This window comes from Panthera leo, chromosome C1, assembly GCF_018350215.1.
Source record: "Panthera leo isolate Ple1 chromosome C1, P.leo_Ple1_pat1.1, whole genome shotgun sequence".
Taxonomy (NCBI): domain Eukaryota; kingdom Metazoa; phylum Chordata; class Mammalia; order Carnivora; family Felidae; genus Panthera; species Panthera leo.
Window position 1 is genome coordinate 73,187,820 of NC_056686.1, and position 12,837 is coordinate 73,200,656.

Genomic DNA, 12,837 nt, shown 5'->3' on the forward strand with positions numbered 1-12,837 from the left:
GCTACTGGACATGAGCTGTCTATGGAAAGGGGTCTGAGCCTTCCAAATGCTTTCATTCTGCCACACGACCCACTGAGAGCAGGCTGTTCAGACAGCGACGATCTTTCCTTGTAGCTAAAATGAATAATTCCAATTTGATGGATGGGCTAATCTTTGCAAAACAGTATTTCAAAAAGAGATACTTTCTTTTGGTCTCTGTGCATTGTGAAGGGCACATAGCCAGAGCTTTTAAACTGGTTATTTTAAATTAGCAAAGTCATACGAGCACATGGGAAGAATAGTAAAAAGTGGAGTAATATAAAACGAGTCACTCCTAGGTAATCACCGTGAAAAGTTTCTGTTTTTAACTCTTATCATAGCTATGATTTAGAACTTTAAACAGTGTGTTTCTACTATTGATTGGTCACTGGGAGTGACACCTATTGACCCCTTGATACGGAATATGAAGTATTCAGGGCAATTGCAGCGCTATTCACTTCCTCTCATCCACTTCATTCTCAGATTTTGTTAGTTATATTTAGTTATTACCTAGAGCACTTTGTAATTTTAATTAATATATATTCAAACCTCTGCCTCTTGATTTATTGAAATTAGATTTCTATTTATTTCCTGCTATGAAAAAATGACACTGGTTTCCTTATACTCTTTTGTAGCTCTTCTCTTTTCTTCCAGTTTTAATTATAGTATTTTCACCTTGTTAAAATTTATATTTGCATTTTGTTTTGTGATTATAATGTTTTCTGTGCTTAGTTTGTAATTTGGTTAAAAAATTAAAAACCAACAAACATAGTCCTATGATTGTGCAAATAATATTTACTGCAAACCAAGAAGTCTGTGGTTGGACCTAAAGGGCCACAAACTAACCCTGGATTGCCAGCCTATTTCCTTCAAAAGAGAATTTTCTGAGTGTGTTAAAGTCAAATTGATTCTTTTTTCTTTTTAATTTAAATGTTTATTTATTTTTGACAGAGAGAAAGAGAGTGAGCAGGGGAGGGGCAGAGAGAGAGGGAGACACAGAATCTGAAACAGGTTCCAGGCTCCAAGCTGTCAGCACAGAGCCTGACACGGGGCTCGAACTCATGAACAGCGAGACTATGACCTGAGCCAAAGTCAGATGCTTAGCTGACTGAGCCACCCAGATGCCCCCAAATTGATTCTTTTAGAGTGTCTTTTTAGCTTTGTTCACTTCTTCTGGTTCAACTGCACTCCTTTTATCTCTTGTAGCCTTGTATTTTGATTTTTTGTTTGTTTTTCTGCAACATATCTTGAGTAGTTATTTTTCACATAGAATTCATGGAGCAAACTTTTCAGCCTCTGCATTTCTGCAAATCTTTATTTTGTCCCCACTCTATGTTTATACTTTGGTTGGTTATAGAACTTTAGGTTTGAAATGTTTTTTCTTAGAACTTTGAAGGCATTACTGTCTTTGAAGGCATTTGCCTTCTAACATCAAGTGTTGTTGATGAGATATCTAATGGCAATCCAATCTTTATTCTGTTGTGATAGCCTATTTTTTTCTCTCTGGAAATCTGAGTTTTCTCTTTATCTTTGGATTTCTGAAATTTCACTAGAATGTATCTTATAATAGGTTTTTCTTTTCTTTCATTCATACTGCTCACCACTTAGTGGGCTTTTTAAATCTAAAGACTCATGTCTTCTCTTCAGTTTAGAAAACTTTTCTTGTATTACATCTTTGGTTATTTCCTCCTTTCTGTAGGCTCTTCCTTATGCTTCTAGAATTCCCACTAGCCAGTTACTGATCTCTTCAATTTCTTCTCTCTGCTCATATTTGACATCTTGTCTTATTTTGAGAGATTTCGTGGAGTTTTCTAGATCTCCATTTGTCATCTATAACACATTCAATTAGGCAGATTACCCAGTGGATTGCTGATACAGACATTATGTATTTCTATTTCAAGAACTCTTATTTTGTTCTCTGAGCATTTTAAGAAAAACAGCACGTTGTTTTGGTTATTGGAAACATTATTCTCTTGAATTTTTTCTGAAAGTAGTTGAATATTTATATAAAGTCATCTTTTATTTTCTGAATAATCACTGTTCTCTGTGAGGCAAATTGTTCCCTCTCTTTTTTTTTTTTGTAGTTTCCTTAAATATTTAATAATGCTTAGAATGTATCTCCATATAACAGTATAAAGTTTCCTCAAAAAATAAAAATAGAACTACCTTAGGATCCAGTAATTACCCTACTGGGTATTTACCCAAAGGATACAAAAACACAGATTCAAAAGGGTACATGCACCTTGATATTTATAGCAGCATAATTAACAATAGCCAAACTATGGAGAGAGCTCAAATGTCCGTCGACTGATAAATAGATAAAGAAGATGTATATATATACAATGGAATATTACTCAGCCATCAAAAAAAGAAAGAAGTCTTGCCATTTGCAAAGACATGGATGGAGCTAGAATGTATTACGCTAAGTGAAATAAGTCAATCAGAGAAAGACAAATACCATGTGATTTCACTCATATGTGGAATTTAAGAAACAGAACAAATGAATATATGGGAAGAGGGTAAAAAAAGAAGAGAGAGGGAAACGAACCACAAAAGACTCTTAATGATAGAGAATAAACTGAGGGTTGATAGAGGGAAGTGAATGGGCGGGGATGGACTAAATGGGTGATGGGTACTAAGGAGGGCACTTGTTATGATGAGCACTGGGTGTTGTGCGTAACTGATGAATCCCTGAATTCTACCCCTGAAACCAATATTGTACTGGATGTTAAGTAACTAAAATTTAAATAAACATTAAAAAAAAGAATGTGTCTCCATATATATTCTTAGGAGTTCATGAGTCCTTTAAGACAATTTTCAAATTTGGTTTTCATTTTAACGATAATCTTTTAAAATATCAGTTGTCGATTCTGGAATATCTAGTTTGTCAAGCAGGATCAGAACCTCCATTTGCATTTGTGTTTTTAATCATGGCATCCATGTCTTGTGTTGCCCAAATGACATCAGAGCCCTCTGCACAGATGGTGATTTGCACAGCCAGACCAGTCTGGGGAGGACTGTCTTCATGCTGGTGCCTGGGTTCTGGTTTGAGAAACATGGCTTCAGTGTATATTTCGCTCATGGATAAGATGACTACATAATTTATCATTCAATGGAGTAATAATGGAGACATTTGGTACACTTGGCTACCTGTCCCTAGCCACCATGGGCTGCCCAGCCATTGGATGACGAGGCCCCGGAATTGGTGACACTCACAGATGTGGCTATGGACTTCACCCAGGAAGAGGAGCAGCAGCTGAACCCGGCTCTGAGGGGCCGGAACAAGGATATGATGCTGCAGAACTTCTGGAACCTGGAATCTCTGGCTATTTGGGGACTGGGAGCAAGAGAGGCAAAGTTCCTTGCATCCAGCCATCTCCTGATTTGTTGATCCCATCACACCTGAATAAGAATAAAACCTATGTTAAAAATATTTTTTTTAATGTTTATTTATTTTTGAGAGAGAGAGGGAGAGCATGAGTGGGGGTGGGCAGAGAGAGAGGGAGACACAGAATCTGAAGCAGAGAATAAAACCTATGTTTTAAAATAGCTGGAGCCTTCTGGGCCAGGCTTCACTTCCAGCTGGGGTCTGCAGAAGATCTCAGACTAGTTGTCCTAGGCTCTAGGCTTCTTCCCCTTGTCTCCGCCTGTGGCCACTCTCTCCCTCAAATCTGGGTCTTTTCCCTCGTCACCTCCTCTGGGCTTTGCCATCCATGCCTCCTGCTCTCTTTGGTGGGTCCACACGTTGTTTCTCAGTCTGCCTTCACTCTCTCACCTTGTAAATAGAACCAAATTTTCCCTGTGACAAGCAAACAAACAAAAAACCACCAACGACAAAAAACCTGAGACTTCCTGAGCATAAAAGGAAAATTGCTTATTAATGACTGTGTGGGGATTGTAGCGTAAACTGGAACGTACTGGGAAACCCAGGATGACTGGTTATCCCGCTGAAGGCAGAGCGGCTTTGCTTTTGTTTTCTCCCTGGCAGCTGTTACAGAAGTCCAGAATTGTCTCTGGCTCTGCCCTGCTTCTACCTCAATGCCCAGCCCCAGTAAAGGGCCCTGCTCCTTCTCCAGGGAATAATTCTCTAGGCTTCACCCAGAACGCAAAAGCTATTAATTGTTAGCTGATCTGCAAGCATAGGGTGTGGGGAGTGCTTTGCCTCATTGGTTCAGCTGTTCCAAATGTAGTTCTTTTAATTAATTGCTCTTATGATTTCTCACTCCCCACCCGCCACCTCCCTCTCCCCCCCTCCAGCTCTGCATGTGTTGCCTCTGAACTTGGAACTTGTCCAGGATTTCCTTGCTGTTTTCTTCACTTTTCATTTCTCTGTCACCCCAGTCCCATGTGCTGTCTTCCATGAATTCCTCCATTTCTAGCCTGTTGACATGGCAATTCCACTTTTCCTGAATAGGTTTGGTTTCGTTATTTTAAAACATCTCTTTTCTAGAACTTCCCTAGGACCTTTGGAGGAAGGGGAAGCAGATACCGGTGCTCAGGACACCCTCATGAACCAGAGCTCCCTGTTCAAAAGCTCTATGCTTTTTGAATTTGAATCTGAATATGGATGTATCTGTTCTCCTGGGTATAAGACCACCTCAAAGTAAACAATGAAGTGACACTGAAAGATCCATTTAGAAGACTACTGCCTTTTCTATTCTGTCCTCTCCTTCTCTAAGTAAACCCAGAACCCAACACTCTGTGAAGGAATCAATTCTCAGAAGAGAACTTTCTTAACTAAAACTCCACTCTGGTTCTTAACTAGAACCCCACTGTCTTCAGAGCTCAAACCTGTCCTGAATTACAGGGGGAATAGTTAAGTGGTTTAAAGTAGAGGACTGTTATTCCTAATGCTCTTTGGACATGTGAGGAGAGCATCAGAAATTGACAAAAAGTTAAATATATGTTGAAAAGCCGCCACAGTTTTGGGCTCAGTGGTGGAGGGAATGCAAACAAATATAAGATTCCTTCCCTCAATATACTCATTACCCAGCGGAGTTGAAAATATGTGCAGAAAAAGTTAGAGGCAAGAGAGAGTAGGTCACATGTCAGTACCTAAGTGCCACGTCTGAGGCCAGCCTTCAGGATCATGGTTTCATAAGTCAGGAGCTCTCTGTAGTCCTGGAGGCTCATGGAGGCAGCTCAAGCCTGTAAAACATACAGTGGTCTTCCCTTTAACTGCGGTCTCGCTTTCCCTGGTTTCAGTTACCTGTGGTCAGCCCCTGTCCAGAAGAAGATGATCCTCACTCCCCACCTGATGTCAGAAGGTCAATAGTAACCTACGCTCCGTCCCAAAGCCTACGTCTGTCACCTCGCTTCATCTCATCAGGCGGGCATTTAACTAGCTCACGTCATCACAAGAAGAGTGAGTAGAGTAAGATACTTTGAAAGAGACCATAGTCCCGTTTATTACAGTATATTGTTAAAACCATCCTATTTCATAATTAGTTATTGTTGTTAATCTCTTACCGTGCCGAATTTATAAATGAAACTTCACCGTAGGTATGTATGTATGGGGGGGGGGAGGGGACCATGGTATATTCAGGGTTTGGTACCGTGGTTTCAGGCATCCACCGGAAGTCCTGGAATGTATCCCCCCACGGATGAGGGGACTACAGTGCTCTGACTTTTGAAGAAAGAATAGGAGTTAGGCTGGTGGAGAAGTGAGACTGAGAGAATGTTGTGGCCAAGAAGAGGGAGGCTGCAGTGTGCCGTGTTTGGTGGGTGGGTCAGCGAGGTAAGCACAGAATGTAGCAAGGAGGGACAAGGTTTGTTAGCAAGGGGGACGGAACCTTGTGAAAGTTCTGGAATGTCAGCTAAGGTATTTAGGTTTTGCTCAGCCAGAGGATTTTGATGAGGAGTACATGATTAAGGTTGTGGTTGAGGAGGCTACAATGTGCTTAAGATGTGTTTATGAATTATAGTTGTGAAGCATGGGGAGAGAATAATGTGAAGACCAGACAGAAAGATAGCTAACAATTAATTCTATCAATCGTATTAATAGAAAAAAAAAAGTTGCCATTTTAGGGATGTCTGACTGGCTCAGTTGGTGGAGCATGTGACTTTTGATCTCAGGATGGTGAGTTCAAGGCCACTGTCAGGTGTGGAGATTACTTAAAAATAAAATCTTTTTTTAAAAAAGTTACCATTTTAGGTTATAATATTAACAGAGATTTTGAGAAGTAAAAGAGATGACAATATCAGCAATTATTTAACAGCAAGCTTTACTTAGTGATAAACCAAAATTTTTAATGAATTTAAGAATTTAAAGTTTATCCCAAAATTCCTTATAAGCATCCTAAGATTAAGAGTATGACTTTCTTTTATCCTACCCAATAGGAATTTTAAAGGAATTTATTTTTCCAAGATGTGTGTGTGTGTGTGTGTGTGTGTGTGTGTGTATGTGTGTTTGGCCAACATTATTTAATTAATGCACCATCGGATGTGATCACCACATTTGCTGTATTATGGTATCTAATATATTAGAAAAGACTGCAGGCTTTTGGCAGGTGACAGAAAAATGGGTAAGACCTACATTTTAAAATAGATTATAAAAGCATTTTTGTTTACCTTAATTATAGAACCTATAAAGAGATAAAAAGAACTTCCACATTATAAATGAAGTTCTTCTGGAAGCAATGAATCCATCAAGATAGTGACTCTGTCTCTGAAAGTCATGATCTCATTGCAGCTAGGTCTGTAAAATTATGTTTGTGAAAACCCCAGATGGGTACTTTACTTCCAGCCTCCTCTTTGTGAGTCTTTTTTTTGTGCCAATCACTGTGGGGATTACATGGAGATAAAGACAACGTTCTTCTCCTTGAAGAGTTTGCCATCTAGCAGGGGTATATGACACTTATACTATAATTGCTGAATGGAATTAGTCTTACATTGTGTGAATATACTAACAGGATGGTCAAATGTGAATATACTAACAAATAAAGCAACTCACTTACTAGCTCTCTTTACTCCTATCTGATGAGAACCGAAGAAATCGTCTTGTTGATTTTCCTGAAGCTTCTCCCCTGTTGTCCTCTTCCTTGATAACATGCTGCTCTGGGTGTTTTTATGATCACAGTAGTGAATGAAGTCAGGCCTAAGAGGGTAGGTGACTGACCTTCGGTTCATATCCTGCCAGATACGCCTAAGCTAAGTTTTGGGCCTTCTTTGGAACACTTTATGAATCTGTTGAGCAGCCCACATAGATCCTTCAAGAACCCCTTTGTAGCCACTATCGCACTGGCTCGGAAAGCAAAGCAGCAGCCAATGGCCACCATATGCAAACGTAAACTCTTTGAACATGACACTGTGTTTCCTTGTCCAGAACTCAAGGTATTTGGCACTCAGAACATGCATTCATTCATACATTTATCTAAATACTATTGAATTTCTACTCGTGCCTGCCATATACTAAAGACAGATAGTGGCTAAGGTACAATAATATCCTAAGGTAGCTTTCAGTAGATAGAGGAGACAGACAGATGCCACGTAGTGAACATATATTGTTTTTATCTGTCCAGCATCTCTCCCTTTCTTTTTTCCTGGCAACACTCTTCTCTTTCCCATGGGGAAGTTCTCTTTTCCAATTTCAAGTGGTCTGGAGACAGCACCCATCAGAGTAGTTCTCCACCCCCACAAAACCATGGGAATTTGGGGGGCAGGCGATATGTGCCTGTGGCCATAGTGATTATCCCAGGAATAAACATGTAAACCCAAGCCAGGCCAACAGGAGTAATTCCCTGGGGTCTAATATGTGGCTGCCAGGAGAAAGCAGCTCTGCTTCCTCTGAGGTCATCGGGATGATGTAAACCCAGTACCCTCCGCAGTCAGGCTCTCCCCCAACCCTACTCGCACCCCCCTACTTTCTGCTCATAGAAGATGAGGCCCACACAGGGTGAAGCTGAGCCAGTGGTTAGAGAAGAAGAGAAAAAGATTCAGGAGAGACCAAGAGAAATGTAAATCGATCATGTACTTTGAATCTAGCTCTGCCCCATCCATTGCAGTTACCTATGATAACAAATTCCCTCTTTCCCCCCAGTTTGAGTTGTTTTTCCATTACATGTAAGAAGAGTCCTAAGTAGCACACAGCATGACAACCTGATTGGACCTAACACAGCTGCTGGGTGAACCAACGCTCACCTGGTGTTACAGGATGAGGGATGACGTTCTCGAAGCAGAGACGTTGGAGCTGAGGTCATGTACCTTTCCAGGAAAACTGGAGCTGGAGGAAGGGATAGCATGGGCGGTGAAAAGGCCCAGGCAAAAGGAGCATCTTGTGTGAGAACCTGTAAATACGAGGGGAAATGGCTCATTTGGGGAATTACAGGGATTCTGGTATGCTTGGGGTAGAGTACAGAGACAGGAAAAATTGCTAAATGGTGTTGGTACAGAGTCACTAAGACACCGACTGCCTCAGTTCTCATGGAGCAGTGGTAGAAGAGAAAGATGGTCTCTCCCTCAAGGAGCCTATAATTTCACCAGGAATGTGGGACATAAATATGCACGGAGTTAAACCAACATCTATGGCCACAGTAAGATGTACCAAATCAGCGACTGTGAAACAGACAGGAAGTGCATGAGATTCTGAGCAAGGTCACTGGAGATTGCAGACAGCAGGAAGCACTGGGACTGGGCCTTGAAGTAAAGGCAGGGTGTGGGTGGATGGACATAAGGCCCAGTGCAGGGCACCAGTGAGGAGACAGCTGACTGGTTCAGGGGGTTGAGTCAGGGAATAGTGGAAGACAAGTTTGGAACAGTAGGTTAAAACCACTTGGTGAAGCTTTGACTGTCTATTGACTTTAGACTTTATTCTGAAAGCAATGGGGAGCCGCAAAGAGTTTCTGAGCATAGAGAGGGGTGATAGGTGGAGGAATACTTTGGTGGGGGCATGCAGAAAGACCCAGACCAATTGGAGCCAGAAGGCCAGAGGAGACCCCATCAAGGCCTGGCTTAGGGCAGCAGCAGGGACACTGAGGGAGGGTGCGGGGAGACCGTTTATGAAGACAAAATGGCTGGGCTTGAATTCCTGGATGCGGAGAAGGAAGAAGGATGAGCAGAGCGTCCTGCCTGTGGGACAGAACGAACTCTTGTTATCCGGAGGAGAATGGGCTCTCCTGCCACAGCCCTTGCACCCAGAGTGTTCAGCCACGCTCACTCCCTGGGGAAAGATGCAGCTGCTGCCAAGGTGGCACAGCAGCCTTGATGGAGAAGGACAGAGGTGGGTGACAGAAGCGATTATGCAGCGACGGCAGTCTGGTTTGTTGTGTGTTACACCTTCTGTGTCAATACGCAGAACTGGTTTGACTGAATTCAGTGAAAAGAACACCTGAATTCAGGAAGACAACACATTCTCTGTCGGCTTGACACCAAGGACCCTGCTTAGCTGCTTCTACCTGCTTTTTTTTTTTCTAAAACGAAAACAAAAACAAAAACAAAAAAACAAAAAAAAAACCCCAAACAGTTCTATTGTCATGCAGACAAATCAGAAGAGTCAACCCGTTTACTCTGGTTACCCGCCCCCCCCCCCCACAGGTCAGTGAGATCTCCATACGCTTCCTCCCCACGCAACAAGTGTGTGTCCCGTGTGTCTCTAAATTCTGGCAATGTGCTGGTGCTGGGGACACTGAAATGGATACTGAGTGCTGAGACCACGGGGGATGAGCATGGGCAGGGGACAGGAAGCAAATCCCAGCTCTGCCCTTTGCCAGTTGTCAGACTTTAAACTCATTGACCCTTGGTTTTCTGACCTATAAAATGAAGATAATACTGCTGTGGATGATTGTAAGGATGAAGAGATATTTATGTGTAAAGTACCTGGCACAGTGATCGGCATATAGTAAGCATTCAATAAGTGATGCCTATTTATTACAGAACAAGATTTGTATAAGGTGCTGTGGAAGAACAGAAGGGAGACAGTTAGCCCAACTTCAGGGAGTTCAAGGAAGGCTGCCTGGAGAGGAGGACACGTGAGCTGAATATTGGCAATGAAAAAGGAGTGAGGAGGGGACGGTGAGAGAAGGCTTCCAGGCAGAGGCGCCAGCACATGTAGGGAACACATAAATAAATGACCAGCTTAGGACCAATTCATTGCATGGCTGGAAAGGCAACTCCACTCGTGTGGCGTGCCGAGAGTGAGTCGGACCCTGGATTCTAGAACCCACTGAGCACAGCCTGCAACCCCTGTCCTATGTGACACTATTGCTTGTACTTGGTAAAGGAAGCAGCTCCGTGCTAAATCTCATTCTCCCCCACGCCACAAACTAGCCCATTTCTGTCTTTCTTACTCATTCTCATCACACATGGTACTGACTCCTGAGGGCAAGAGGGAGCGTGCGAGAAGTGTCCTGAGGAATGTCCCCCAGTTGCCTGACGTGGTTTCAAAAACCGGAAATAGGGCAATTAGTAAACCGTCCTGGTGCTCATCGGGCAAGGCTTTCTCTAGGCCCTGAAAGCATTCCCCCTCTTTTATGTGTTGCTATTGATGCCTGGTAGAAGGTTTCTTCGGGACTGCATTGTTATGCCGAGTTCCAGATGGGGCAATTAAATACGGACAGTCGGACTGTTATTTTAGTTGCCTTTGGAAATAGAATTTACAGCGCTCGCTTGTCCTTTTCAATTTTCCCCCAACGGAGCTGTTCCCCCTTCACCTTGGAGGAGGCAGAGCCTTGGTGGTGGAGGGAGCCACTGGCTGGGCCGGCTTCTGCAGGGGCCACGGCGTCCCTCTGGATGAAAGGCTCAGCAGAACTTGAAGTCATTATCGTGATCAAGGACGCAGGGAACCATTTCGGCGTGTAAATGCAGATGCTCTCTTGGTTTCTGTGATAGATGTGTTCCCAGTGCCAATGCAGCAGTGTGTTGAATTCTTTTTAAAATCTGAACAACCTGCAGGCTCTTCTCTCCTTTTCTTAAATCCATTTTCCCGTTGAGATGAAAAATGTAATACTTTTCAGCTTACTTTAGACTTTCTTCAAAAGTATTTCTGGAAAAGGATCCTTCATGTGGAGCATATGAAAACTGTCAGAGGACGGGAGAGAGCGAGGTTTTGAAAACACACTAATGGACAGCCATTATGCCGTAGGGAGTTCCCCCGGAGAGCAGAAAAATACAGGCTGGGGAAGTCGTGGGGAGACAGAGCACAGAAGCTACGGATTAAGGGACGAACATAGTCCAGAGATCCTAAGAAAACCAGATACATAATGAGATGGGAAAATAATACTGGCTAAGATGAATAAGACTGCTGAGGTTTGCCCTAGGAGAATGCTGGAAAATAGAAGTTTTGGAATTTGACACACCGAGTTCCAGTGTTGACTCTTCCACCCGCTGGTGATCAGACCAGTTAATTTTTCTGTGACTCAGTTTTCTCGCCTATAAAGTGGCCCTAAAAATGACCACAAGGGTGGTTGTGCTGATTGAATGAGCTAATGTAGGTAGAGGGTCCACCTTATTCTCTGGTGTGTGCAGTGTTTAATAAATGCTACCTTTTATTATTCTTATTATCATTGTTGTTAGCAGCGACACGAGGGCATAGATAGCTTCCCAGACCACCGGCCAATCCTATTTCCCATCTGAGGGTATACGTGCATGCGTTTTGTCAGACATGCTGGCACCCTTCTTTCTCGATGGCAGTGGATTGGCATATTTAACCCCATCGCTGGGATTCCCTTGCACGCATCCGGGTTCCTCCGTGAGATGTTTGCCATGGCATGGAGCTGCTCACGGAATGTTCTTCTACGCAAGGGGCTGTGTTCTGTTAGCAACGTGGGCTCCACGAAGGAGGTCCCGTGATTCATTTTCACCTCCTTGCCAGTTGCCTTGCCCCTACGCCAGGGCTGCGAAGCAACGAGCTGGAGGTTTGTGCTATGAGCAAATCTGAATCACGGAGAGAATATGAAGGAAAATGAGCAGCTTAAAAATACTCCATAGGAAAGAAATGGTAAGCCACATGGTTTCTTTTGAACTTTCCCAATTCGGCCTCTAGAAAAGGTGTCATAAAGCTCTGAGGAGTGACTAAGACCTGGGACAGAGGCAAGTTTGTTACAGACGTCCCCGTAACTCCAGGAGCAAATCTCTTTTTTCCCCTCCTAAATAACTCCAGAACATTACACGGCATTAACAAGTTTCCCAGGACAGGAACTTCTAGTTTATTACTTGCTCACATTGTCATCAGAAATTAATTTTGTCCCTGAAAGACAAATTGGCTGGTAGCTTATGAAGTTAAATGGAAAGAACAAGTGCGCATCTGTTTCTTCTGCATTTTGTCTCCTTGGTGTCTTACATATAAATGAATCAGAGTGTTCAAACTTAAATTAAGATCTTTGGCTAGATAAACAGTTAAAACTGGTTCCCATAGCTACCTCTCACACATAGCTGTGATTGCATTATAATCCCCTAGTAATCAGCTCTAAATGAAAGAAAGATGATAAGGGTGCTCTTTTCAGTTTTCAGTACTGATTTTTATTAGCTCTCAATCAGTCCGGGACTGCTCTGTCTTTCATCACATTGTGGTAGTGTTTGTAGAATCATTAGAGTAATAAAGTGTAAATCTTACTGAGGTGCATTTTTCTTGAGGTGTTTTATATGAGGAAAACTCTGAAGATTACACTGGCTGGTACAAGAAAGATTTGTTTCTGAGACGAAAGTAAGAATGTAATGTATGCTGTATTCATTTATTCCTTCCCGGAGTCAGAATCTAATGAATTATCCAGCCTAGGTGAACCAACCACCACAAAACCCCCCTCGGACTTGGGGAGGGGGGGTTACAGTGTTACCATACTGTAGATTTGCATGCAGTTAGCCACTTCCTAATTTGCCTTGTTATCC

General features: G+C 42.6%; 1 long non-coding RNA gene across 2 annotated transcripts; it reads right to left on the minus strand.

The window, feature by feature from the left end:
• Positions 1-2,796: 2,796 nt before the first annotated feature.
• Positions 2,797-5,795, minus strand: LOC122227686. 2 transcript variants are annotated; one of them, XR_006206195.1, is made up of 3 exons: positions 5,488-5,795; positions 5,074-5,166; positions 2,797-3,420 (listed from the first exon to the last, which is right to left on the minus strand). It is a non-coding gene; the product is annotated as an uncharacterized LOC122227686 (long non-coding RNA). The 2 variants fall into 2 exon arrangements; XR_006206196.1 differs by having other exon boundaries at positions 2,798-3,420; positions 5,574-5,795.
• Positions 5,796-12,837: the final 7,042 nt, after the last annotated feature.